A 24,161-nucleotide genomic window follows, 5' to 3' on the forward strand; every position below is an offset into this window, starting at 1 on the left:
TTTGGTTCAGTCCATTCTGGGGCCACCACAGCCTGGGTTTCCTCACCTGCCCCTCTGCGTGGCCCTCCTGGGGCTCTGCCAGGGAGTGCAGCTGCCTGCCTGCAGCCTCTGTCCATGTGGGTTGCAGTTTATTCTGGTCTAGCCAGCAAAATAATCCCACCCTTCTCTTTTTTTTAAATTTTACTGTCGCCATGGATCTACTCATTTTTATACAGCACTCTTAGCATTTCAAAGGGATTCTCAGAGAAAGGGGAGAAAATACAAATGTTTGAAACAGTAATCTTAATTCTATTTTTCATGAGCCATTACCAGGCATTTAAGCAGGTGTTTAAATTTTATGAATATAAACTAATATATGCTTATTATATAAAATTAGAAAACTAAAAAATTATTTTAAAAAATGAAATTCATCTGAAGTCCTTCTATACAGAGATAATTACTAACAGTAGTACATTTTTCTATAGACTTTTTTATGGAAATCAATTTTTTTAAAACAAAACTCAGATCTGTTATTTTTTTACTTAAAATATAGCATGATAACTTTCCAATTTTATTAGCTATCCTTTGAAATTATGTTTTCAAGGACTGAATAACAAAATCATATGAATATGCCAAAATTATTTATCTACATCGGCATTAGATTAGACTAGATTTATTTTAAACTGTTATAAATGATGTAATTATTTCATACATACTTGCATAAAACTTTTAGTGTCTCTGATTTGTTTTAGAATAAAAATGAAATTAAGGAGTCAAGGGTAGAATATTTTCTACAGCTCAAAATATATTTTGCCAAATTGTTTCTAGTAAGGTCAGGTTAATTTAAACACGAACAATGTAATCTATTCTCTCCTTGGTGACTTTCCAACCTGTTTCTTATAGTCCAGGATTACTGCATGTTTTGAGGATGCCTAACAGTTTTCTAAAATTTTATCCTGATTCCAGAAGCTCATTTCTTCTAGGTCTTCAGGAAGATGTTCCTTTTTCTTCATTCTATAAAACATCTTGGTAAGCTCTGTGTGATTTTTCTTGCCTCCAGTAGTATTTGAATATGGAGAAAGATTTCCAGACCTGGTATTTGCCAACAGACAGGTATGTGGATTGCCCCAGGCTCCCCTAAACAGCCATCTGGTTGTTCATCACATTATTTTCTGGGAGCCATAGCAAGCAAGTCAATTTGCAACATCTGTAACCTAGGCTCTAGGATCAAGCAAATAGTCCTCTTTGAAGCTATGACCTATGTGTAGAATTTTCTGTCATCCTCACTTCTCAGTCTTGAGGCCCTCTGAACCAATGCTACACACTCTGCTCCTGGCATCTCCGCACCTGCACCCTTGGCTACCACTTTACTAATGGGACACTTATACCCCTGGAATGCAATGTGCCATTGCAAATGCTGACCTCTGTCCCCCATCCTTTCCTTCACTCATTCACAGTCATTCAGCAAATATCTATTGAGCTTCTATTCTGTGCCAGCCACCAGATAAAGCATAGAATACAAGAAACCACAGTCCCTGCCTTTGTGAGGGTGACACAACACCCCCAACTGCCACCTTGTATCCCACCCTATGACTTTCTTCTCTAGGTGGTTTGGTTGATACAAGTTCTCTAGGTTGGGGCAGATAGTGGGGCGAAGAACATAGTGTGTTTCAGCTGTCTTGCAGACAGGCAAGGATGCTGTATTCCATGAAGTGGGGTAGGGGTAGGGATAGGCCACTGGTTGCTCTTCTCAAAATAGCTTATGATTATTATTTTTTTCAACATCTTTATTGGAATATGATTGCTTTATAATGTTGTGTTAGTTTCTGCTGTGTAACAAAGTGAATCAGCTATATGTATACATAGATGCCTATATCCCTTCCCTCTTGTGTCTCCCTCCCACCCTCCCTATCCCACCCCTCTCAGTGGTCACAAAGCACCGAGCTGATCTCCCTGTGCTATGCGGCTACTTCCCACTAGTTATCTATTTTATATTTGGTAGTGTATACATATCCATGCCACTGTCTCACTTTGTCCCAGCTTACCCTTCCCCCTCCCTGTGTCTTCAAGTCCATTCTCTGCATCTGAATCTTTATTCCTGTTCTGCCCCTAGGTTCATAAGAACCATATATATATTTTTTAGATTCCATATATGCGTGTTAGCATACGGTATTTGTCTTTCTCTTTCTGACTTACTTCACTCTGTATGACAGACTCTATGTCCATTCACCTCACTACAATTAACTCAATTTCATTTCTTTTTATGGCTGAGTAATATTCCATTGTGTATATGTACCACATCTTCTTTATCCATTCATCTGATGATGGACACTTAGGTTGCTTCCATTTCCTGGGTATTGTAAATAGAGCTGCAATGAACATTTTGGTACATGACTCTTTTTGAATTATGGTTTTCTCAGGGTATATGCCCAGTAGTGGGATTGCTGGGTCATATGGTAGTTATATTTGTAGTTTTTTAAGGAACTTCCATACTGTTCTCCATAGTGGCTGTACCAATTCACATTCCGACCAGCAGTGCAAGAGTGTTCCCTTTTCTCCACACCCTCTCCAGAATTTATTGTTTGTAGATTTTTTGATGATGACTATTTTGACTGGTGTGAGGTGATACCTCATTGTAGTTTTGATTTGCATTTCTCTGATGATTAGTGATGTTGAGCATCCTTTCATGTGTTTGTTGGCAACCTGTATATCTTCTTTGGAGAAAAGTCTATTTAGGTCTTCTACTCATTTTTGGATTGGGTTGATTATTTTTTTGATATTGAGCCACATGAGCTGCTTGTATATTTTGGAGATTAATCCTTTGTCTGTTGATTCGTTTGCGAATATTTTCTCCTATTCTGAGGGTTGTATTTTTGTCTTGTTTATGGTTTCCTTTGCTGTGCAAAAGCTGTGAAGTTTCATTAGGTCCCAGTTGTTTATTTTGTTTTTATTTCCATTTCTCTATGTGGTGGGTCAAAAAGGACCTTGCTGTGATTTATGTCATAGAGTATTCTGCCTATGTTTTCCTCTAAGAGTTTGACAGTGTCTGACCTTACATTCAGGTTTTTAATCCATTTTGAGTTTATTTTTGTGTATGGTCTGAGGGAGTGTTCTAATTTCATTCTTTAACATGTAGCTGTCCAGTTTTCCCAGCACCAGTTATTGAAGAGGCTGTCTTTTCTCCATTGTATATTCTTGCCTACTTTATCAAAGATAAAGTGACCATATGTGCATGGGTTTATCTCTGGGCTTTCTATCCTGTTCCATTGATCTATATTTCTGTTTTCGTGTCAGTACCATACTGTCTTGATTACTGTAGCTTTGTAGTATAGTCTGAAGTCAGGGAGCCTGATTCCGCCAGCTCTATTTTTCTCCCTCAAGATTGCTTTGGCTATTTGGGGTCTTTTGTGTTTCCATACAAATTGTGAAATTTTTTGTCCTAGTTCTGTGAAAAATGCCATTGGTAGCTTTATAAGGATTGCATTCAATCTGTAGATTGCTTTGGGTAATATAGTCCTTTTCACAGTGTTGATTCTCCCTATCCAAGAACATGGTATACCTCTCCATTTGTTTGTATCATCTTTAATTTCTTTCATCAGTGTCTTATAGTTTTTTGCATACAGGTCTTTTTTCTCCTTAGGTAGGTTTATTCATAGGTATTTTATTCTTTTTGTTGCAGTGGTAAATGGGAATGTTTCCTTAATTTCTCTTTCAGATTTTTCATCATTAGTGTATAGGAATGCAAGAGATTTCTATGCATTAATTTTGTATCCTGCTTCTTTACCAAATTCATTGATTAGCTCTAGTAGTTTTCTGGTGGCATCTTTAGGATTCTCTATGTATGGTATCATGTCATCTGCAAACAGTGACAGCTTTACTTCTTCTTTTCTGATTTGGATTCCTTTTATTTCTTTTTCTTCTCTGATTGCTCTGGCTAAAACTTCCAAAACTTTGTGGAATAATAGTCGTGAGAGTGGACAACCTTGTCTTGTTCCTGATCTTAGAGGAAATGGTTTCTGTTGAGAATGACATTGGCTGTGGTTTTGTCATATATGGCCTTTATTATGTTGAGGTAGGTTCCCTCTATGCCCATTTTCTGGAGAGTTTTTAGCATAAATGTGTGCTGAATTTTGTGGAAAGCTTCTTCTGCATCTTTTGAGATTATCATATGGTTTTTATCCTTCAGTCTGTTAATATGGTGTATCACATTGATTGATTTGCATATATTGAAGAATCCTTGCATTCCTGGGATAAACTCCACTTGATCATGGTGTATGAACCATTTAATGTGATGTTGGATTCTGTTTGCTAGTATTTTGCTGAGAATTTTTGCATCTATGTTCATCAGTGTTATCAGCCTGTTGTTTTCTTTTTTTGTGACATCTTTGTCTGGTTTTGGTATCAAGGTGATGGTGGCCTAGTAGAATGAGTTTAGGAGTGTTCCTCCCTCAGCTATATTTTAGAAGAGTTTGAGAAGGATAGGTGTTAGCTCTTACCTAAATGTTTGATAGAATTCGCCTATGAAGCCATCTGGTCCTGGGCTTTTGTTTGTTGGAAGATTTTTAATCACAGTTTCAATTTCAGTGCTTGTGATTGGTCTGTTTATATTTTCTATTTATTCCTGGTTCAGGCTTGGAAGGTTGTGCTTTTCAAAGAATTTGTCCATTTCTTCCAGGTCGTCCACTTTATTGGCATAGAGTTGCTTGTAGTAATGTCTCCTGATCGTTTGTATTTCTGCAGTGTCAGTTGTTACTTCTCCTTTTACATTTCTGATTCTGTGGATTTGAGTCTTCTCCTTTTTTCCTTGATGTCTCTGGCTAATGTTTTATCAATTTTGTTTATCTTCTCAAAGAACCAGATTTTAGTTTTATTGTTCTTTGCTGTTGTTTCCTTCATTTCTTTTTCCTTTATTTCTGATCTGATCTTTATGGTTTCTTTCCTTCTGCTAACTTTGGGGTATTTTTGTTCTTCTTTCTCTAATTGCTTTAGGTGTAAGGTTAGGTTGTTTATTTGAAATGTTTCCTGTTTCTTGAGGTAGGGTTGTATTGCTATAAAATTCCCTCTTAGAACTGCTTTTGCTGTATCCCATAGGTTTTGGGTGGTCATGTTTTCACTGTCATTTGTTTCTAGGTTTTTTTTGATTTCCTCTTTGATTTCTTCAGTGACCTCTTGGTTATTTAGTAGTGTATTGTTTAGCCTCCATGTGTTTATATTTTTTACAGTTTTTTTTCTCTGTAATTGATGTCTAGTCTCAGAGCATTGTGATCAGAGAAGGTACTTCATATGATTTCAATTTTCTTAAATTTACCAAGGCTTGATTTGTGACCTAACATATGATCTATCCTGGAGAATGTTCCATGAGCACTTGAGAAGAAAGTGTACTCTGTTGTTTCTGGATGGAATGTCCTATAAGTATCAATTAAGTCCATCTTATTTAATGTGTCATTTATAGCTTGTGTTTCCTTATTTATTTTCATTTTGGATGATCTGTCCATTGGTGAAAGTAGGGTGTTAAAGTCTCCTACTATGATTGTGTGACTGTTGATTTCCCCTTTTATGGCAGATAACATATGCCTTATATATTGAGGTGCTCCTATGTTGGGTGCATAAATATTTACAATTGTTATATCTTCTTCTTGGATTGATCCCTTGATCATTATGTAGTGTCCTGCTTTGTCTCTTGTAATAGTCTTTATTTTGAAGTCTATTTTGTCTGATATAAGAATTGTTACACCAGGGCTTCCCTGGTGGCGCAGTGGTTGGGAGTCCGCCTGCCGATGCGGGGGACACGGGTTCGTGCCCCGGTCTGGGAGGATCCTGCGTGCCATGGAGCAGCTGGGCCCGTGAGCCATGGTCGCTGAGCCTGCGCGTCCGGAGCCTGTGCTCCGCAGTGGGAGAGACCACAGTGGTGAGAGGCCCACGTACCACAAAAAAAAAAAAAAAAAACCAGATTGTTACTCCAGCTTTCTTTTGATTTTCATTTGCATGGAATATCTTTATCCATCTCCCCACTTTCAGTCTGTATGTGTCCCTAGGTCTGAAGTGGGTCTCTTGTAGACAGCATATATACAGATCTTGTTTTTGTATCCATTCAGCCAGTCTGTGTCTTTTGGTTGGAGCATTAAATCCATTTACATTTAAGGTAGTTATAGATATGTATGTTCCTGTTACCATTTTCTTAATTATTTTGAGTTTGCTTTTGTAGGTCTTTTTCTTCTCTTGTGTTTCCTGCCTAAAGAAGTTCCTTTAGTATTTGTTGTAAAGCTGGTTTGGTGGTGCTGAATTCTCTTAACTTTTGCTTGTCTGTAAAAGTTTTAATTTCTCCATTGAATCTGCATGGTATCCTTGCTGGGTAGAGTAATCTTGGTTTTAGGTTTTTCCCTTTCATCACTTTAAGTATGTCCTCCCACCCCCTTCTGGCTTGCAGAGTTTCTGCTGAAAGATCAGCTGTTAACCTTATGGGGATTCCTTTGTATGTTATTTGTTGCTTTTCCCTTGCTGCTTTTAATATTTTTTCTTTGTATTTAATTTTTGATAGTTTGGTTAATATGTGTCTTGGTGTGTTTCTCCTTAGATTTATCCTGTATGGGACTCTCTGGACTTGACTATTTCCTTTCCCATGTTAGGGAAGTTTTCAACTATAATCTCTTCAAATATTTTCTCAGTCCCTTTCTTTTTCTCTTGTTCTTTGGGACCCCTATAATTTGAATGTTCATGCGTTTAATGTTGTCCCAGAGGTCTCTGAGACTGTCTTCAATTCTTTTCATTCTTTTTTCTTTATTCTGCTCTGTGGTAGTTATTTCCACTATTGTATCTTCCAGGTCACTTATCTGTTCTTGTACCTCAGTTATTCTGCTATTGCTTCCTTCTGGAGAATTTTTAATTTCATTTATTGTGTTTTTCATCATTGTTTGTTTGCTCTTTAGTTCTTCTAGGTCCTTGTTAAATGTTTCTTGTTCTTTCTCCATTCTATTGCCAAAATTTTGGATCATGTTTACTATCATTACTCTGAATTCTTTTTCAGGTAGACTGCCTATTTCCTCTTCATTTGTTTGGTCTGATGGGTTTTACCTTGCTCCTTCATCTGCTGTGTGTATCTCTGTCTTCTCATTTTGTTTAACTTACTGTGTTTGGGGTCTTCTTTTTGCAGGCCGCAGGTTCATAGTTCCCATTGGTTTTGGTGTTTGCCCCCAGTGGGTAAGGTTGGTTCAGTGCGTTGTGTAGGCTTCCTGTGGAGGGGACTGGTGCCTGTGTTCTCGTGGGTGGGACTAGATCTTGTCTTTCTGGTGGGCAGAGCTGCATCCTGTGGTGTGCTTTGGGGTGTCTGTGAACTTAGTATGATTTTAGGCATCCTCTCTGCTAATGGATGGGGTAGTGTTCCTGTCTTGCTAGTTGTTTGGCATGGGGCGTCCAGATGAAGGAGAGATGGAGATCTCTGGGTGAGCTCTCTCTGATTGATGTTATGTGGGGCCGGGAGATCTCTGGTAGTCCAATGTCTTGAACTTGGCTCTCCCACCTCAGAGATTCAGGCCTGACACCAGGCCAGAGCACCAAGACCCTGTCAGCCACACAGATCAGAAGAAAAGGGAGAAAAAAAGAAAGAAAAAAAAATTTTTTTAATAATAAATTAATTTTTTTTAATTTTTAAAATAAAAGAATAAAAAAAGAAGAGAGCAGCCAAACCAATAAACAAATCCACCAATGATAACAAGTGCTAAAAACTAAACTAAGATAAACATAAAACTCAGAAGGAAATCAGTCACAGACTGCAAAACCCAAGTCTACATTTGCTCCCAAAGTCCACCACCTCCATTTTGGGATGATTCATTGTCTATTCAGGTATTCCGCAGATGCAGGGTACATCAAGGGGATTTAATCCACTGCTTCCAAGGCTGCAGGGAGAAATTTTCCTTTCTCTTCTTTGTTCACACAGCGCCTGGGGTTCAGCTTTGGATGTGGCCCCGCCTCTGCATGTAGGTCACCCTTAGGCCTCTTTTGGGAAATCTGAGATCTTCTGCCAGTGTTCAGTAGGTGTTCTGTAGGAGTTGTTCCACATGTAGATGTAGTTTTGATGTATTTGTGGGTAGGAAGGTGATCTCCACGTCTTACCCCTCCACCGTATTGAAGGTCCCTCCTCCAGCTTATGATTACTGAAAACTCCTGTGAGATTCTAGCACTAGCCTGCCCGTTATTTTAGGTTTTCAATGGTATTGGAGTTGTTTGCCTTTTCTGGGCCTTCAAAAGCATTTTAGTAGGAAATCAGGAGGGGTACCATTAGGGACTGCTAACGTGAAACCATTTTAAACAGAAGTCACACAAGGCATTTGCAAATTTCGACTTGCTCTGTTTCCTTTATTCAAGGTAAACTTTGAGGCAATCATTTTCGCAGAAATTTTTTGTTGGCAACACAACAAAAGTAGCACAAAAGTATAGGAATAAATATATTTTGTAAAGCTACTGATGATTATTGATAGTATAGTTTTGATTTTTTTGTTTTACTTAATATTTTTGCCTCCAATCCTGAACACAAACATCTGGCTGTGATTTTGTTTTTTTCTGTCACTGAGCCAAATCCTGTCTAACTCAGTAGGATACTAAGGTGAAATGAAAATCTGGCCTGTGTTTACATCCTACAGTTAACTGCTCTTTGGATTTTTCAGTGTGTCTCATAACTTCTAATACATGCTATAAAAATAAATAGCAACATCGTAATTTCGTCTTCTGCCAAGTGTATTTGTGATAGGTGGGGCTTGGGGGGGGGGATACAGAGGTAGTTTCAAGCATGTGACGCACATCAAATGGAAATGGGGAAAAGGCAGAATGTTGCTGATGGCAGCATTCTCTACCTTAGACCGTGAGACTTCCCTTTGTCTCCTAGCTTTTAGCATCATGCTTGGCACTCAGAAGGCACTCAGGGCCTTTGAGGGCTGTGCAGAGATACTCCTAAAGTTCCCTAACCCATGAACAACTCCACTCTGCTAGACAAGCTCATTCGTACCTTCTCTCCTGCCCACAAGCCCCCATCACCTCTTCCCCAGCTTTCTCTTTCCTTTGATGATCTTCTCGATTCACTAAGAAAACAGAAGCAATCAGAAGATCATTTTCACAAGCTCCCCCTTTATCTACCTACTTCCCTGTATCAACGCCCTTAAACTCCACCTTGTTGTATTACAAGGGGCAAACTAATCTTGCTCCAATTAAGGCTCATCCTCCTGTTCGTGTGTTACTCTCATCCTCTCTCACTTACCGGAAGACATCACTCCAGCATTTATCTCTCTTCTCTCTCATATCATCATTTGCCCCCATCTGCCCCCTTCCCTGAATAATTTAAAAACCTAGTGTTATCACTCTCATCTTAAGTAAAAACAGAAAACCTTTCCTGCTCACACATCCCCCTCCAGCTATAACCTCATTCTTTGCTGTCCTTTATAGCAAAATCCCTCAAAAGCGTTTTCAAATCACAGTATCTACAAATCCTCTCCTCCCGATCTCTCTTGAATGTACTCTGATATTGCAGTGGCCCGCATCATTCTGCCAAACTGTCCTTACCACTCTTTTTTCTTTTCTTTTTTTGGCTGCGGGGCTTGCAGTAGTTCCCTGACCAGGGATCGAACCTGGGTCCCCTGCAGTGGAAATGCGGAGTCCTGGACCACTGGACCACCAGGGAAGTCCCTGTTCTTACCAGTCTTGATGCTCCCCTGCATGTTGCTAAATCCAATGGTCAAGCCTCACTTTTCATTTTATTGGACGATCAACAACATTTAACTCAATTGATCCTCCTTTTTACTTGAAACCTCCTTCTTCACTTGGATTCTAGGACATACTCCCTCTAATTTTCCTAATACCTACTGTGCCACTACTTAGCTAGTCAGTTTTTGCAGCAGGGACAGTAGCCCAAATATCTCAGTGATCTGCAACCACAAAGATGTTTGCTGATGTTTGATGTTTGTTGTGCAAGTTATGTAAAGGCTAGGAGTCACCTACCTGTCTGACTCTACTGGGCTCTACTTAGCTGCAGCTCGGCTGGGCTTCACTCCTCTTGGCTGCCGGTTGGCTGGAGCTCTGCCATCTGTTTTCTCATCCTAAAACCCAGGCTAAGGAGCAGCCTTATCTGGAACATGCTTCTCTCCCACGACAGGAGAAAGGGCTGAAACTTCCAAAGTCTCTAAAAGCTTCCACTTGGACGTAGTGTGTATCATGTTTACTCACATTCCACTGGGCAAAGTAAATCTGTGGGTCACATCATGTATAAGAAAGGGATAACACACATGAAGCTTGCCCCTCCCCTTAAGCCCCTGAGACGAGGTTCATTGAGACCGTTGACAGGCTTGATGAATGTCCCCAGAGGATTGAGAGACCCAGTGTCAGACCTGCTGCCTGACTCACCTGGAGAAATCTGAAGAGCCAGGAGCTGGCTGAAACAGCCTGCAACAGAGTGAGAGCCACAGTTTAGGAAGCTGATGTGTTTCCACTGAGAACGCATCTAAGGAGCATGTTTCCTGTTGACGGATCATGTGGTATAATAGGCTGATCCTGTTGTGTTGAGTTGTCGTAGACCTGGCCCTAGAATGTCACCCGGAGAGGCCAGAGATCACAGCGGAAGAAAGCCAGGGCTATACAGCTGGTTGTTCAGGGGCCAAAGGAGGGGTGGATGAAACGCACAAACCATGTAGGAAACCACAGGTTAGAGAGCCCTCTGGGCTTCCTGAAGAGCCCTCACAAATGCCCACACCGGTCAACTTCCAACATGTGTCACAGCCAAAGGAAATGGCACCTTAGTTGTGCCAGACAAATGAAACCTTTCTTGCCTATTTACTTCTCCTCCTTCTCCTGTCCCCTAACCTTGGAGAAGACAAGCTAGCAAGTAGGAGTGGAGTGGGAAACATCAGGAGGATCAAAAGAAAGATGGATCCTTGCAGCAGGCCCAAGCTGGTGAAGGGAACTCACTTGGAATGAAACTCAGATTCTGATATTATTACATGTGACTGAACATAGTTATTACCTGAGACTATTTCTGTGATTACAAGTGACCAGAGGACTCTTTTTTAAATTATTTTATTTCTTTTTGAATAGGAAATGCATATATAAAGTACAAAATTTGAAAGATACAAAAGAGTAAATAATGAAAAGTAAGTCTGCCCCACCCATATGTATAACATACTAGACACACTCTCTTTATAGTGTATTTTCTTCAAGTAGAGTTGATTTACAACATTGTGTTAATTTCTGCTGTACAGCAAAGTGCTTCATATATATACATTCTTTTTCACATTCTTTTCCATTATAGTTTATCACAGGATATTGAATATAGTTCCCTGTGCTATACAGTAGGACCTTGTTGTCTATCTATCCAATATACACTAGTTTGCATCTGCTAATCCCAACTCCCAATCCATCCCTCCCCCACCCTCCTGCCTTGGCAACCACAAGTCTGTTCTCTATGTCTGTGAGTCTGTTTCATAGATAAGTTCATTTGTGTTGTATTTTAGATTCCACATATAAGTGATATCATATGGTATTTGTCTTTCTTTTTCTGACTTACTTCGCTTAGTATAATAATCTCTAGGGCCATCCATGTTGCTACAAATGGCAATTTTCATTCTTTTTATGGCTGAGTACTATTCCACTGTGTGTGTGTGTGTGTGTGTGTGTGTGTGTGTGTGTGTGTATATATATATATATATATATTGTACCACATTTTCTTTATCCATTCATGGGTCAATGGACATTTAGGTTGATTCCATGTCTTGGCTATTGTCAATAGTGCTGCTATGAACATAGGGGTGCATGTATCTTTTTGAATTATAGTTTTGTCTGGATATATGCCCAGGAGTGGGATTGCTGGATCATATGGCAACACCATTTTTAGTTTCCTGAGGAACCTTCATACTGTTTTCTGTAGTGGCTGCACCAATTTACATTCCCACCAGCAGTGTAGGAGGGTTCCCTTTTCTCCACACCCTCTCCAGCATTTGTTATTTGTAGACTTTTTAATGATGGCCATTCTGCCCAGAGTGAGGTGACACCTCATTGTTTTGATCAGAGGACCATTTTTTAAACTATCTGAGAGTAATAAAAAGTCATAGGACCAGCCCCACAGAAGGAGTCTGTAGAAGCAGAGGTGTGTGTGTGTGTGTGTGTGTGTGTGTGTGTGTGTGTGTGTGTGTTGGGTGGAGGGGAGAGAGGCCTGAGAAAGCTGTTTTCTTTCTTGCTGCATGAGCCACATTCGCTCCAAGGGCTCTTGACCCCTGGGCTCGTTGCTTCCACCGGCCTGGGTTTTCTCCATACTAAGAAGTTACATCACGACTTCATGGTGTCTTCACTGACATCTTTGATCATGAGGCTCCAGGAGGCCAGAACCTTAGTTTACAATTGGCTGCCCTCACACTTGACCCCGTTTACGTAAAGGAAATCTAGGCATCTGGCCAATTCAGGACCAAAGAATTTTGCAGTGGGGGTGTTGAACTTCATTTCCTTTTTCATTTATAAACACAGTTGGAGCTGATTCCAACGTGTTTTTAGGAAGTCAGTAAAAACATTTAGGTGTAACTACTACTGTTTTATGAAATTTCAGCTATTGTTTTCATCTTGCCTGTGCTTAAATCCAGAAATACAAAGCTTGGTGTGGCCGTGGGGGAGTGGAGAGGCGTTATGTCATTACAGCACCTACTTCAGGTTCAGGAAACTCTGAACCCACCATCCGTTTCCTACTTTACTAAGCAAAGGAACGCAGTCGAGTGTGTGACCAAGGGTAACATGATTCAGGTTAAGAACTGGGTCTGTGGAATTTGTTTCCTGGCCAAGAGAACTACAATTCAATTGCTGCTAGAGTTAAGTGGAAAATATATACTTTTGCCTTCATTAGAGCTATTGTTACTTCTAAAGACTTGTTGAGAACAGAAGCTCAAACTCAAACATGATAGCATGGATTCTAGTTATTGGAAACGAAGAGAGCCCTTGGGAATATTGCCTTCCACTCCCAGTTCTACCCATGCTCCATGTCTGACCTTGGATATCACACCTCAGTCCTTACACTTGAAAGAGAGACTATCGCTCATTAGCACTCAACACTGGGCAAATTAAAAAACGCTCATTTAGACACAGGTTTGACTAATGTCATCTTATCCTTATGTGGATTTATTGATCTAGTTCTTCACTTCTTAAAATGGTACCCTTCACAGAAGCATCTTGGGATACAGGCAGCACATTAAAACAGTAATTAAAATAGAGAAAACACTGCAAAGCAGCAATGAAAAGAGCAGCAAATAAGGTTACATCTTAAAACACTATTATGCTTAAAACCTGAACACCATGCTCCCCTCATCAGTATAGGAGGCACCTACGCAAGCAGTGCACAGGAGACTTGGGGTGGCTTTGAGAAATCATACATGGGAAGCACATGATGATAAAATTATCCTAAATCTTGCTTCAAAATGTAATTTTCCATCCCTCCCCACCTCTGCCCTACTCTGTTCACCTAGAGGGTGGCTTGCTGTACACTGTGCTTTCACGTGTCTGTTCAGCCAGAAAGGGTTACAGAGGGTTCAGAAACTCCTTTCTTTCCCAGAGGCTGTAACCGGAGTCCTCAGTCATACTTTACACGGCTTAAAGGGCCGTTGATGATGCTTAAGTACTGGAAACAAAGGATTATAACCTCAGAGAACATTCTACCAACTGAAATAGGAAAAGCCTTGTCCTTCACCACCAGCTCCTACCTCACCGGGTCCCACAAACCCACCCAGTTTCCTTACACGACCCCGCGGGCCCTCGCAGCCCGTCACACACCTAACCCAGCCGACTAACTGGCCTCACCCAGCCTGTTTCGCTTTCCCCTGTTAATGAAGGATACTTGAAAGACGTGGCTTTTAGAAGTTAGGATTTGCGTGGGTAGCAAGCAGTTTACAAAAGCTGATCACGCCGCCATTGTCTGGCTGTTAGGCATGTGAGAGCTCGGTGAACATTCCGAACTGGGGAGTTGAAAGTACGTTATCTCCGTTATGTTGAACCAGGGCGCCAAGATGCTGTTCTCCAACAACACACTGAGTCCTTTCAGAAACTGCTCTGTAGGAAGTCCAACTTGCTGTTTGTGTGAAATTGTCACTGCATGTCCATTTTGGTTCATATGGTACTGAAAAGGCAGCGTTCCACCGTGCCAGCGCCTGCCTCTGCAGCCCTGGCTCCGGTTCCACCTCCCACCTTCTCTCACTCTAGCGGGGCCAAACCTCTCAGGATGCTCAATTCAGTGAACAGAATTCCCAGTAACAGCATCTTTAAATCTATAGTTCTGGACCAAGCTCTGTAGAATACCAACCCACAAAAGTTATGCCAGGCTTAATTTAAAGTGTCTTCTGTATGAACATATTTAAACAGTTTCCATTTTGCCAGCAAAGCTCCTTTGGGGGATGTACCGTTCAAGTAGTTTTCTACCACAAAGCCCTCTGTGATCATTCTGGGAGTTCTCATCAAAGAGAGAAAGAGCATCTCGATGTTCAGTGAAGACCCTGCCTTGGGAAGCAGAGGCTTGCTGAGGCCCTTGGCGAACCCCTCCAGGTTCCTAGGGCTCATTTCATAAAGAACTTCATGTACCCATTGGGATGTGTCCCCACTCTGTCAACAATAAACAGTAGGGAAGTCTCCCAGAATTCAAACCACATTAGCATGGTGGCGATTAAAGAGATCATTAGACTGCCTTAAAGGACCTTTTGATTTCACAGGAAACGAAGTCGCTGTGTTCTCAGAGCTTGTAAAATCCTTAGGTGGGTCTCCCCTGCCGAGGAAAGCGGCAAACCAAGGTCAAACACACTCTCCACTAGCATCAGCCTGTGTTCCCCTTGTTTCCTGCACCATTCACTCCATCTTAACGGTCCCTTTCCTGCTCTAAGCACAGTTTGAATGTGGCTTAAGTGAGCATGAAGACAAAGCAACTTGCATTGGCTAATTCTGCTGCCCTGGGAAGCCCGTAAGGTCAGGGGCAGGCTGAATTTGGCACCAGGGTAGCTTCTGAACTCCTGAACCCACAGAGCCACTGTGGGCTTACCTTTAAAGCCCAGACATAGGTGCCAGAGCTTTAGAAGAGCCACCTCTGCCCCTAGCAGGACTGGCTTCTGCTTCGTCCTTGTGGCCACAGCTGCCCCTGAACTGTCTCCTCTCCTCAGAGCCAGGGTCCCTGCATTCTCTGCCCCACCCTCTCCTTTTCATTCACCTGGTATTTATTGGGGGCTCTGGGTGGGTGACACAGAGGAATGGCATGGTCCCAAAAGGTGGCCCCTTACTAGGGGGACAGATTACACATGAATGCCACATGACTCCACAAACCAGGAAGTGACAGGTAACCTACTGCGAGGTCCTTCCTCTATCCTCTGCTCCTGAACCCCCAGAGCTCAGGCTGCCTTTCTCGCCTTAATTCTTCTTCCTACTCCACTTTCCACCTGGTGCTGATTGTGGTGACTTCTCATCTGTGAACCTTTCCTGATCCCACGGAGAACTGACCCTGTGCCTCCACTGGACTCTCAAAGTACAGCGAGCTTAACCAGAGGCAGTGCGAGGCTGTGGCTAGCTAGGAAGATTGGCTCGGAGGCCCAACTACCAAGGTACTAAATCTTAGGTCTCTTTAGCTGTGTGACTTGAAGCAAGTCTTTCTGTGCCTCTGTTTTCTCATCTGCAAAATGGGACAACAGCACCTACTGCACAGGGTTATTGTGAGGGATTAACTAAGTAAACAGAAAAGGCTCCAAACAGTGCCCTGCAAGTAATAAGTTCCTATAATTGTTGTGCATTATTACTGCTGTCACTCGTGTTAGGCTGTGTTATTCCCTAGGATATAGACACTGCTCATTTAACTTTATATCCCCACCCCTTGCAGCTGTGAGTAGCACAGAGTGGGCAATCACACAAGGTTAACACTGTACAAATTGAACAACTGCATAAATGACTGAATCAACAAGCAAAAAGACCTTAGCAAGGACAAAGGAAGCAGCATCTTGTAGCAATAGCCCTGGGCTTGGAACGGGGAAGCCTGAGTTCAGCCAGCGGCAGTGTGACCTTCCTCAGTCAAATGAGCCCCTGAGTCCTCCAGCAACCGCGTTGCTGAAGAAAGGCGGTGGGTTGTGGCTCTGAAGACTGGGGTCCACTCCCTGATCAGAGGTTCAAGATCCGTGTGGCTCCAACAATCTCAACTTTGGTTTCCTCAGCTGCCAAAGGCAGGTGCTGGATGGACCAAAGGGCCCCAAACCCTGTGGGTCATTCCAGACTAAGGGCTTGTAAGATAGTGTTCTTACTCTTCCCTGGGAGACTAATTCCGCTGTCTCGAGTGGGGCTGGGGATCTGCATTTTTAAAAACTCCCCAGGTTTTAAATCTCATGTGTTTGTGAATCTCAGACACATGTTTCTGAACAACTAAGCTAGACGATTTCTCAGGCTGGAAGGCAGAGATGGCTTTCGGGCTGTACCCTGGAGTGTACTTCTTTTGCAGAATTCCACCACACTCCCTCCCAGCCCCTACCTCGCGTGTGCATGCGCATGCGTACACACACACACACACACACACACACACATGCGCACCAGGGGGACACTTGGTAGAATCCGTTTCCACCCTGCTCCAGAAACACAGAAACTTGGGCACTGCCAAATCCCACATAAACCTCTGCTCTGTGAAGGGAGTGCAGAGTTGCTGCTCTGAAGCCACCATTCTGCAGAGACTGGGCCTCCTGCCCCCGGCCCCTCCCCACAGCGCACACCTGACGAGCAATGGGCTGAATTACCACCTGCGACTGATCCATGCGAGTTCTAAACCGTATGGACCTGTTTAATTGTTTTGCTTGTATAAGCACATTTTGCTTCATCCATTTGTCAAGCTGAAGGAAGGTTCTTTTATAAAAGGGGGTTTTGTCCCAGCCTGGCCTTTCCTTTCCTCATCTGCATTATGCTTGTGTCATATTTTCCCTGGAGGGCAGGAAAACAATTTAGTGAAAATGAAGGATCCATTGATTTACTATTGAAAAAAGAAATGCCAAGCTAACAGTTCCCCTCTATGATTTTCTACTGACCATAAGAGGGAACCCAGCCGTTTAACTTAAAGACAGTGTGTTTCCTGGTGCACCTGGCTCTTACATCCTTCTGTACTGTTCATGCTGTTATGTTTATGGCCTTGCTCTTGATTGAAATTATTTCTTGAACACTCTTAAGAGCTATTTTTCTTCCCTGGACAGAAAAGATGTTTCTAGTAAGTAAAACCCTTTCATTTTTTCCTCCTCCAATTTGGTGACTAGGGGGTGGGGAATCTTTCTTTCCCTGAGACCGTATCAGTGGGATCATAACACGCCTCCCATCATTTAGCCACAGATCTCCCTGTGTACAGAATTTAACTTGACCTACTTTTCTGCCTGTTGAGCTGCCTCGGGCCTCGAATGTTCTTCTAATAGAGATCAGCTGTTTTTCTGGGTTAAAGTCTTAGATCTTTAGCTCAATACAGTATCCCAAGTCCTCAAAGGAAGCAGGTTGCACGAACCATCTGAAGGTGCTGAATATGACAGGACCCGCACTGGGCATCCCCTTCCTCTAGCCACCCTATGTCCACTGATTACCATCCTGAAATCTGAGCCTGAGGCCGAGGACCAGGGTAGCTCTGGAAGTGACCTGTTTCATTCTGAAGGCAGGGGGCCTCACAAGTGAATGTGGGAAGGAACTGGAATTCGAAATCAGGAAAATGTGATTGCTATAAGGGACACTGTGTCTTTGGACGCATGATGTCACCTCTGGGGGCTTCAGTGTCCCTTCCAGTGCTAACAGTCTGCAATTCCTTCATTCAGTTTTATTGAGCATCTGCTAAGCGGCAGCCTCTGTGGCTGGAGCAATAGTGGGGAACCGAGTCAGACCCAGTCCTGCCATCAGGAAGCTCCGAGTCTGGTGGGAGGAACAAGCGGAATCAAGTGTGAGATGATAATACTCTGATTAGAGCTGTACACAAAGGGCACACAAGACTGAAACATAACCGGAGGATCTAGCTAGGTGCCTGGCTATACATAATCCAGGGAGTGGAGGAAGGCCTTTGGAAGGGAGTGACTTCTGAGTGAACCCATAAAAGGTGAGTTAACTAGGAGGAAGGTGGCTCAGGCAGACCCATGCAGACAGAGCAGCAATGCTACCACAGACTCGGCCAAGCATCCCAGCTAAGGAAGCTCATTTCCCCGTGACAAGCATTTGCCTTCTCTCTTTTTGATCTGTTAGGAAACCCACCAGCTGACCTCTGCATTGCAGCTGGTCAGCCAGAAAGCACTGATGCCTAATTAGTCACAAATTACTGTCCATGAAGAGGAAATATTTTATTTTGCTATATTAGACAAGAGTCGGGGCAACTGTACTTCTCACTGTTGCCTCTCCCATCCGCGCCATGAAGAAAGCAAGGGAGAGGCCCTTGCTTCTGCTCTGATTTTCACAAATCATCTGACCAAATTGCAAGGGGCTCGACGGAACAGGACAGTAACTCACCTCTCATTTGCTGATGGACCGAACAAGGTCTGACTGAGGCTGTTTGCATTTATAGCACTTTCCACCTGAAGGCCTCAAGATGTTTTGTGAGCATGACAGGTAACAGGGTGTCACGTGAACGCTAAGTGCTCTCATATTAAATGTTCACAGGCCAGGGTCTGGCTCTCTAGTCACCTGGGGTGGGAGAGGGGCATGCCCGGGATGGGGTAATGAGCTGAGCCTGTCAGCTAAGACCAGACCCTGTGCCCACCAGTCTCTCACCACAGACACCGAGTGTGAGCCTCATGCAGACTTGAACCTACTTCTCCCCATGGAGGAGGGAGCCCCCCATGGCCCCTGTGTCTGAAGAGGTGCTGTGAGGGCTGATTGACAGGAGCTTGGAGCACGAGAAGGGCAAAGAGAGACTAGAGGTAAAGCAGGAAAGGCCTGCCTTGAGGATGAGGGAGGGTAAGGAAAAAGGGCCTAGGGGGTTGATTACAGTGACATAAAGGCTGGCACAATCATCTTAAAGGTTTAGCGTCAGGGTCTGTGACTTCTCTTTCTACACAATTCCTTCCGGTCCTATCTCCGGCCCCACTATGTCCCTCGAGGGAGGAAAGGATGTAACATGTGTGGAGCAATCCTGTTTTGTATATAATTATGGTAGTCCTCCAGGTGTATTAGTGGTTTGACTAAGCGGAGTAGAGAGATGGATTCTCGTGTGCCATTTCAGACTGAGTGGCACTCAAGCTGGGGCCCTTTGGGAGAGATCTAAGTGGGGCTTTCTGTCACCCCTTAGATCCTGCCACTCTACTGGCTGCTCTGAAATCTGCCCTAGGCTTTCATGTCCCTGGTCCTCTCATTCCAAAGCCCTTATCCCCTGGAAAGCTTGATTTCATTGATTAATTACTTAAAGATAATTTACTGAAAGTCTAAGGTGTCAGGCAATGTGTTAGACTCAAAGTGAAGACATTTTCCCTTGCTTTGACTTCTGAATTTCCCAAATTTTCTGTAATGAGTCTGCAAAGTTTTTTGGACAGTAGGATTTGCTGTAGAATTATAATTGAAAATGGATATGTAAGCTAAGCAGTTATTAGATACATAAGCAAATTATTACTTTTTTTAAAAAATTACTTGAAACTCTTACTTTAAAACCTTGACTTTACTGTCTTCTTCATCAAGAAAATACAAGGTTATTGGACTCCAACTTTCTCATTATCTACAATGCCTTTCCTCCAACTCAGAGAATCAGGTGCATTGGGTTTATAATGGGAAAAAAAAAACAAAAAACTTCTTTAAAAAGCAAAGACACAGTCATGCCTTCTGTCCTCAAGATGCTTACAAGATAGTCAGGAATAAAGACACTGAAGTAGAGAATGGACTTGAGGACATGGGGAGGGAGAAGGGTGAGCTGGGATGAAGTGAGAGCGTGGCATGGACGCATATACACTACCAAATGTAAAACAGATAGCTAGTGGGAAGCAGCCACATAGCACAGGGAGGTCAGCTCAATGCTTTGTGTCCACCTAGAGGGATGGGATAGGGAGGGTGGGAGGGAGACACAAGAGGGAGGGGATATGGGGATATATGTATACATATAGCTGATTCACTTTGTTATACAGCAGAAACTAACACAACACTGTAAAGCAATTATACTCCAATAAAGATGTTTAAAAAAAAAGGTAGGAGAGAAAAGACATCCCCAAATAGAATTTTTTATAATGCAAAATATATGAAATATTATATTAAACATAAGACAAGGTTGAGAGGGATAAATATTTTAAAAGGTATCTTGATAAGGTCTAAGGGATGCCAGTAGGAGGTGTTTATTCCAGCTGAAGGTTGGGAAAGCTTGATGATGAAGAAGCACAGGAGCCATGCCTGAAAGAAAACAGGGTCCAGAGCCGTAGTCAAGGGCAATATTGGGTGACCACAAAAGGGGTTAACATGAACGGTAGGAGAGAGGTCAGAAGAGGCTCATGGGATGGACCACATGAAGCCCAGGAGACATAAAGAGATGGGTGTAAGGCTGAGAGAGCTGGGTGTGGAGAGGTCATGGAGGGTGCTGGGGACCAGACTGAGGGAGATGATTCTACCATCAGAGGCATTGAGATGATAAGGACTCTACCCATATCCAACTGGTCCAGCAGCAGAGGTTATGGATTGGGGTGGGGAGAGATGGAAGGTTATGGAACTGAATCCAAATGAGATGAGATGAATACCTGACCTAGGGGAGTAGCTGTGGGGATAGGGAGAAGGGGCAGGCACAAGAGGCATTTTCAAGACAGAACCAGTAGATTCTGGAGAAATAAGGATTTTTCTTCCAACCTGTGCCCTCAGATTGGATGGGGCCAGCAAGAGGAGGCCAAGGTGGTTAGTAGTTGCAATAGAACACTGGAAAGGAAAATTACAGCACAACACAGAGGCTGGAAAGGAAAAATTACAGGATGTTCTTCCATGAGAACTTCTCCAGTTCAGAGGTGCTAGAGGAGATGCCAGCATAATGAAAGCTAAACATAGGATTTCCAAATAAGCAAGAAAGGTAACCTATAAAACTTCTCTTTCACTTTCCTTTCTTGCCTCTCTCTCTCTTTTAAGTCATCAGTCACTAAATATCTATAAAGCAGTCACATTATTCAAAGAAACGCAACTTAACACCTAGTTCCTGTTCTCAGATGACTCTCAATATATTTGCAGAGATAGAACCACATCCACATGTCAACATAGCATCATATACTATAGTTCATGATAAAGGCCACCTTGAAAAAGATGCTGGAACTTGAAGCAAACTTGAAACATTACATAAATTAGAAGAAACTAAGTATGTGCGTGTTGGGGAGAGGAATGCATGTATCATAGTGTAGTGCTACTATGTGCCATATGCTTTTTATCTTATTATTGTGCCCATTTTTTTAAATTGGAGTACAGTTGCTTTACAATATTGTATTAGTTTATACTGTACAGCAAAGTGAATCAGCTATACGTATACATATATCCCCTCTTTTTTGGACTTCCTCCTCATTTAGCTCACCACAGAGCATTGAGTAGAGTGCCCTGTGCTATACAGTAGGTTCTCATTAGTTATCTATTTTATACATAGTATCAATAGTGTATATATGTCATTCCCAATCTCCTAATTCATCCCACCACCCCCCCTTTCCCCCTTGGTATCCATACATTTGTTCTCTATCTCTAAGTCTGTGTCTCTATTTCTGCTTTGTAAATAAGATATCTATACCAATTTTTTCAGATTCCAGATATATGAGCTAATATACGATATTTGTTTTTCTTTTTCTGACTTACTTCACTCTGTATGACAGTCTCTAGATCCATCCACGTCTCTACAAATGACCCAATTTCGTTCCTTTTTATGGCCGAGTAATATCCCATTGTATATATGTACCACATCTCCTTTATCCATTCATCTGTTGGTGGACGTTTATGTTGCTTCCATGACCTGGCTATTGTAAATAGTGCCACAGTGAACATTGGGGTGCATGTGTCTTTCTGAATTACGGTTTTCTCAGGGTATATGCCCTGTAGTGGATTGCTGGGTCAGATGGTAGTTCTATTTTTAGTTTTTCAAGGAACCTCCATACTGTTCTCCATAGTGGCTGTATCAATATACATTCCCACCAACAGTGCAAGAGGGTTCCCTTTTCTCCACACCCTCTCCAGCATTTACTGTTTGCAGATTTTTTGATGATGGCCATTCTGACCTGTGTGAGGTGATACCTCATTGTAGTTTTGATTTGCGTTTCTCTAATGATTAGCGATGTTGAGCATCCTTTCATGTGTGTGCTGGCCATCCGCATGTCTTCTGGCAGAGCCAGGAGAGCCTGCCCCGAAGGCCCTCTGCAGCACATCGCCCTCTAGTGAGGCAGAGATCAGGTAGGAAGACACCTAAATGAAAACCTGATGTGCAAAGATAAGGAAGACACAGGCTATCTAAACTTCAAAACCATTGAAACACTAAAGGTTTGGTATGCAACTCCCCACTTACTTTACTTTATGGGTGGTTTTAATCAAGGTTTCTGAGAAACTGCTGCTGCTGCCAAGAATCTGCACATTTCCTCAAGATGTGGGGCAGGGTAGGACAAGATAGAAACACACGAGTAAACAGAGTATAAATGAATTGCTTTCTGGAGTGTGTATGAGAGTCAGACAGGTTTAATCCTTGTGTGGTTCTATATGCCTGCCTCCTGGGCTTCATAGGGTTAAGAGACACCAACCTTTTATAATATCAGCAGATCTTGATTAATCTGGCAAATGCTATAAATCAAGGGGCCGTGTGACATTGGACACTAAATGTATTGGACGTTATTATAAAAAGAGAAATTGGATAATTTCTACTCATTCCTATCTGAAAATGAAAAACCGCCAGGGTAATGAATCTCCTTGATCTGCTGAAATGCCTATCAGTTATAAAGTACTTTTCCATCAAAGAGGTAAGCAGAGTCAAAACACACAATACAAATTATTCACCACAGTATTTTTGAATACAAGTAAATAAATCTCCATGATGCTTGTGCTATAATCCCCCCACCCCCCAAAAAAGACCAAGTGACCCTCTCGTTTAAAAAAGCCATAAAGTCAAAACCAAGAGGTGCTCTTGTTGCCCTGACACATTTGAGTAAAGGGAGGAAACCTCTGCCGTCATTACGGGAGCTGTCCACCTTTCCAGGGAATCAAGAGCAGACTTATCAAGACGGAATCCTATGATCAAGTCCAGTTAGACGTGCATGAAAAGGAATGCTGTCTCAAGGGTTTTATTTAAAGTCTCCTTTTCATTGTTAAGTTCAAAGAAATTACCAGGGCTGTACCTTCATTCCCAAGGGAGTTGGTTGATGCTGTCGCTCCAATCAGATTATGTCCTAGATGCCGATTTCCAGCCGTAGTCAAAAAGGCGAGAGTGCCTTCAGATGAGATAAAATGTGGGCAAGACCAGCCAGCTGGCCTCCATCTCAAGGAATAAAAGCCCTTCAAATACTGATTCCTGGGCAGCCTGCTCATTGTAATAACATCTTTCTTTGTGAAGTTCTTCAAAACCTGGACCCAATCTGTCTCCCTTTCTGTATGAATTATGGATGGGATTGTAATGAAGGAGCCCTCCAGAAATTAATGTTTTAATTCTTATTCTTCCTTGATATGATAAATATACCCTCTACCTATTAGTGAGACTAGTCTAAGTAGGGTCACTGGGATGGTAAACAATCATCTAGCTGCAGACTCTGCAGGAGCCAGGACCGTAGCTCATTCCCACCACATCCCTAGGACCTGAGAGGGTGTGACACATGGTAGGTCCTCAGTGCCATATTAATCGTAAACGAATCAATTTTTTCATACACTCAACAAATATTTATGGGCAAAGCACAATTCTGGGCACTTGAAATAAGTCAGCTATCGAAAAAAGACAAAAATGCCTGCCCTCAGGGAGCTTTCCTTCTGGCAAGAGGAAGTAAACCATAAGCAATTAGCACAATAAATAGGTAAATTATACAGTATATTAGAAGGCAGTGACTGCTATAGAGAAAAATAGAGCAGAGTAAGGGAAACTGGAGGACTGGATACAGGGGATGGGGTTGGATTGCAGTGTGAGTTAGGGTGGTCCAGGTAGGTCTAACGAGAAGGTCTCTCTTGAGCAAACACTTGAAGGAGGGAAAGGAGGAAGAGAGCTCTGGCAAAGGGAGCCGCTCATGCAGACTGTAGGTGAGAGC

At 42.4% G+C, this 24,161-nt stretch overlaps 1 protein-coding gene and 1 non-coding gene across 14 annotated transcripts in view; one reads left to right on the forward strand and one right to left on the reverse strand.

Moving 5' to 3' along the window:
- Positions 1–24,161, forward strand: part of SLC9A9 (solute carrier family 9 member A9) — a 660,636-nt gene that overhangs the window by 481,274 nt on the left and 155,201 nt on the right. The gene's annotated exons all lie outside the window — the stretch shown is intronic.
- TRNAG-UCC (transfer RNA glycine (anticodon UCC)) lies at positions 9,573–9,646 on the reverse strand. Its single transcript has one exon. It is a non-coding gene; the product is annotated as a tRNA-Gly (tRNA).

Source organism: Pseudorca crassidens, chromosome 5, assembly GCF_039906515.1.
Source record: "Pseudorca crassidens isolate mPseCra1 chromosome 5, mPseCra1.hap1, whole genome shotgun sequence".
Taxonomy (NCBI): domain Eukaryota; kingdom Metazoa; phylum Chordata; class Mammalia; order Artiodactyla; family Delphinidae; genus Pseudorca; species Pseudorca crassidens.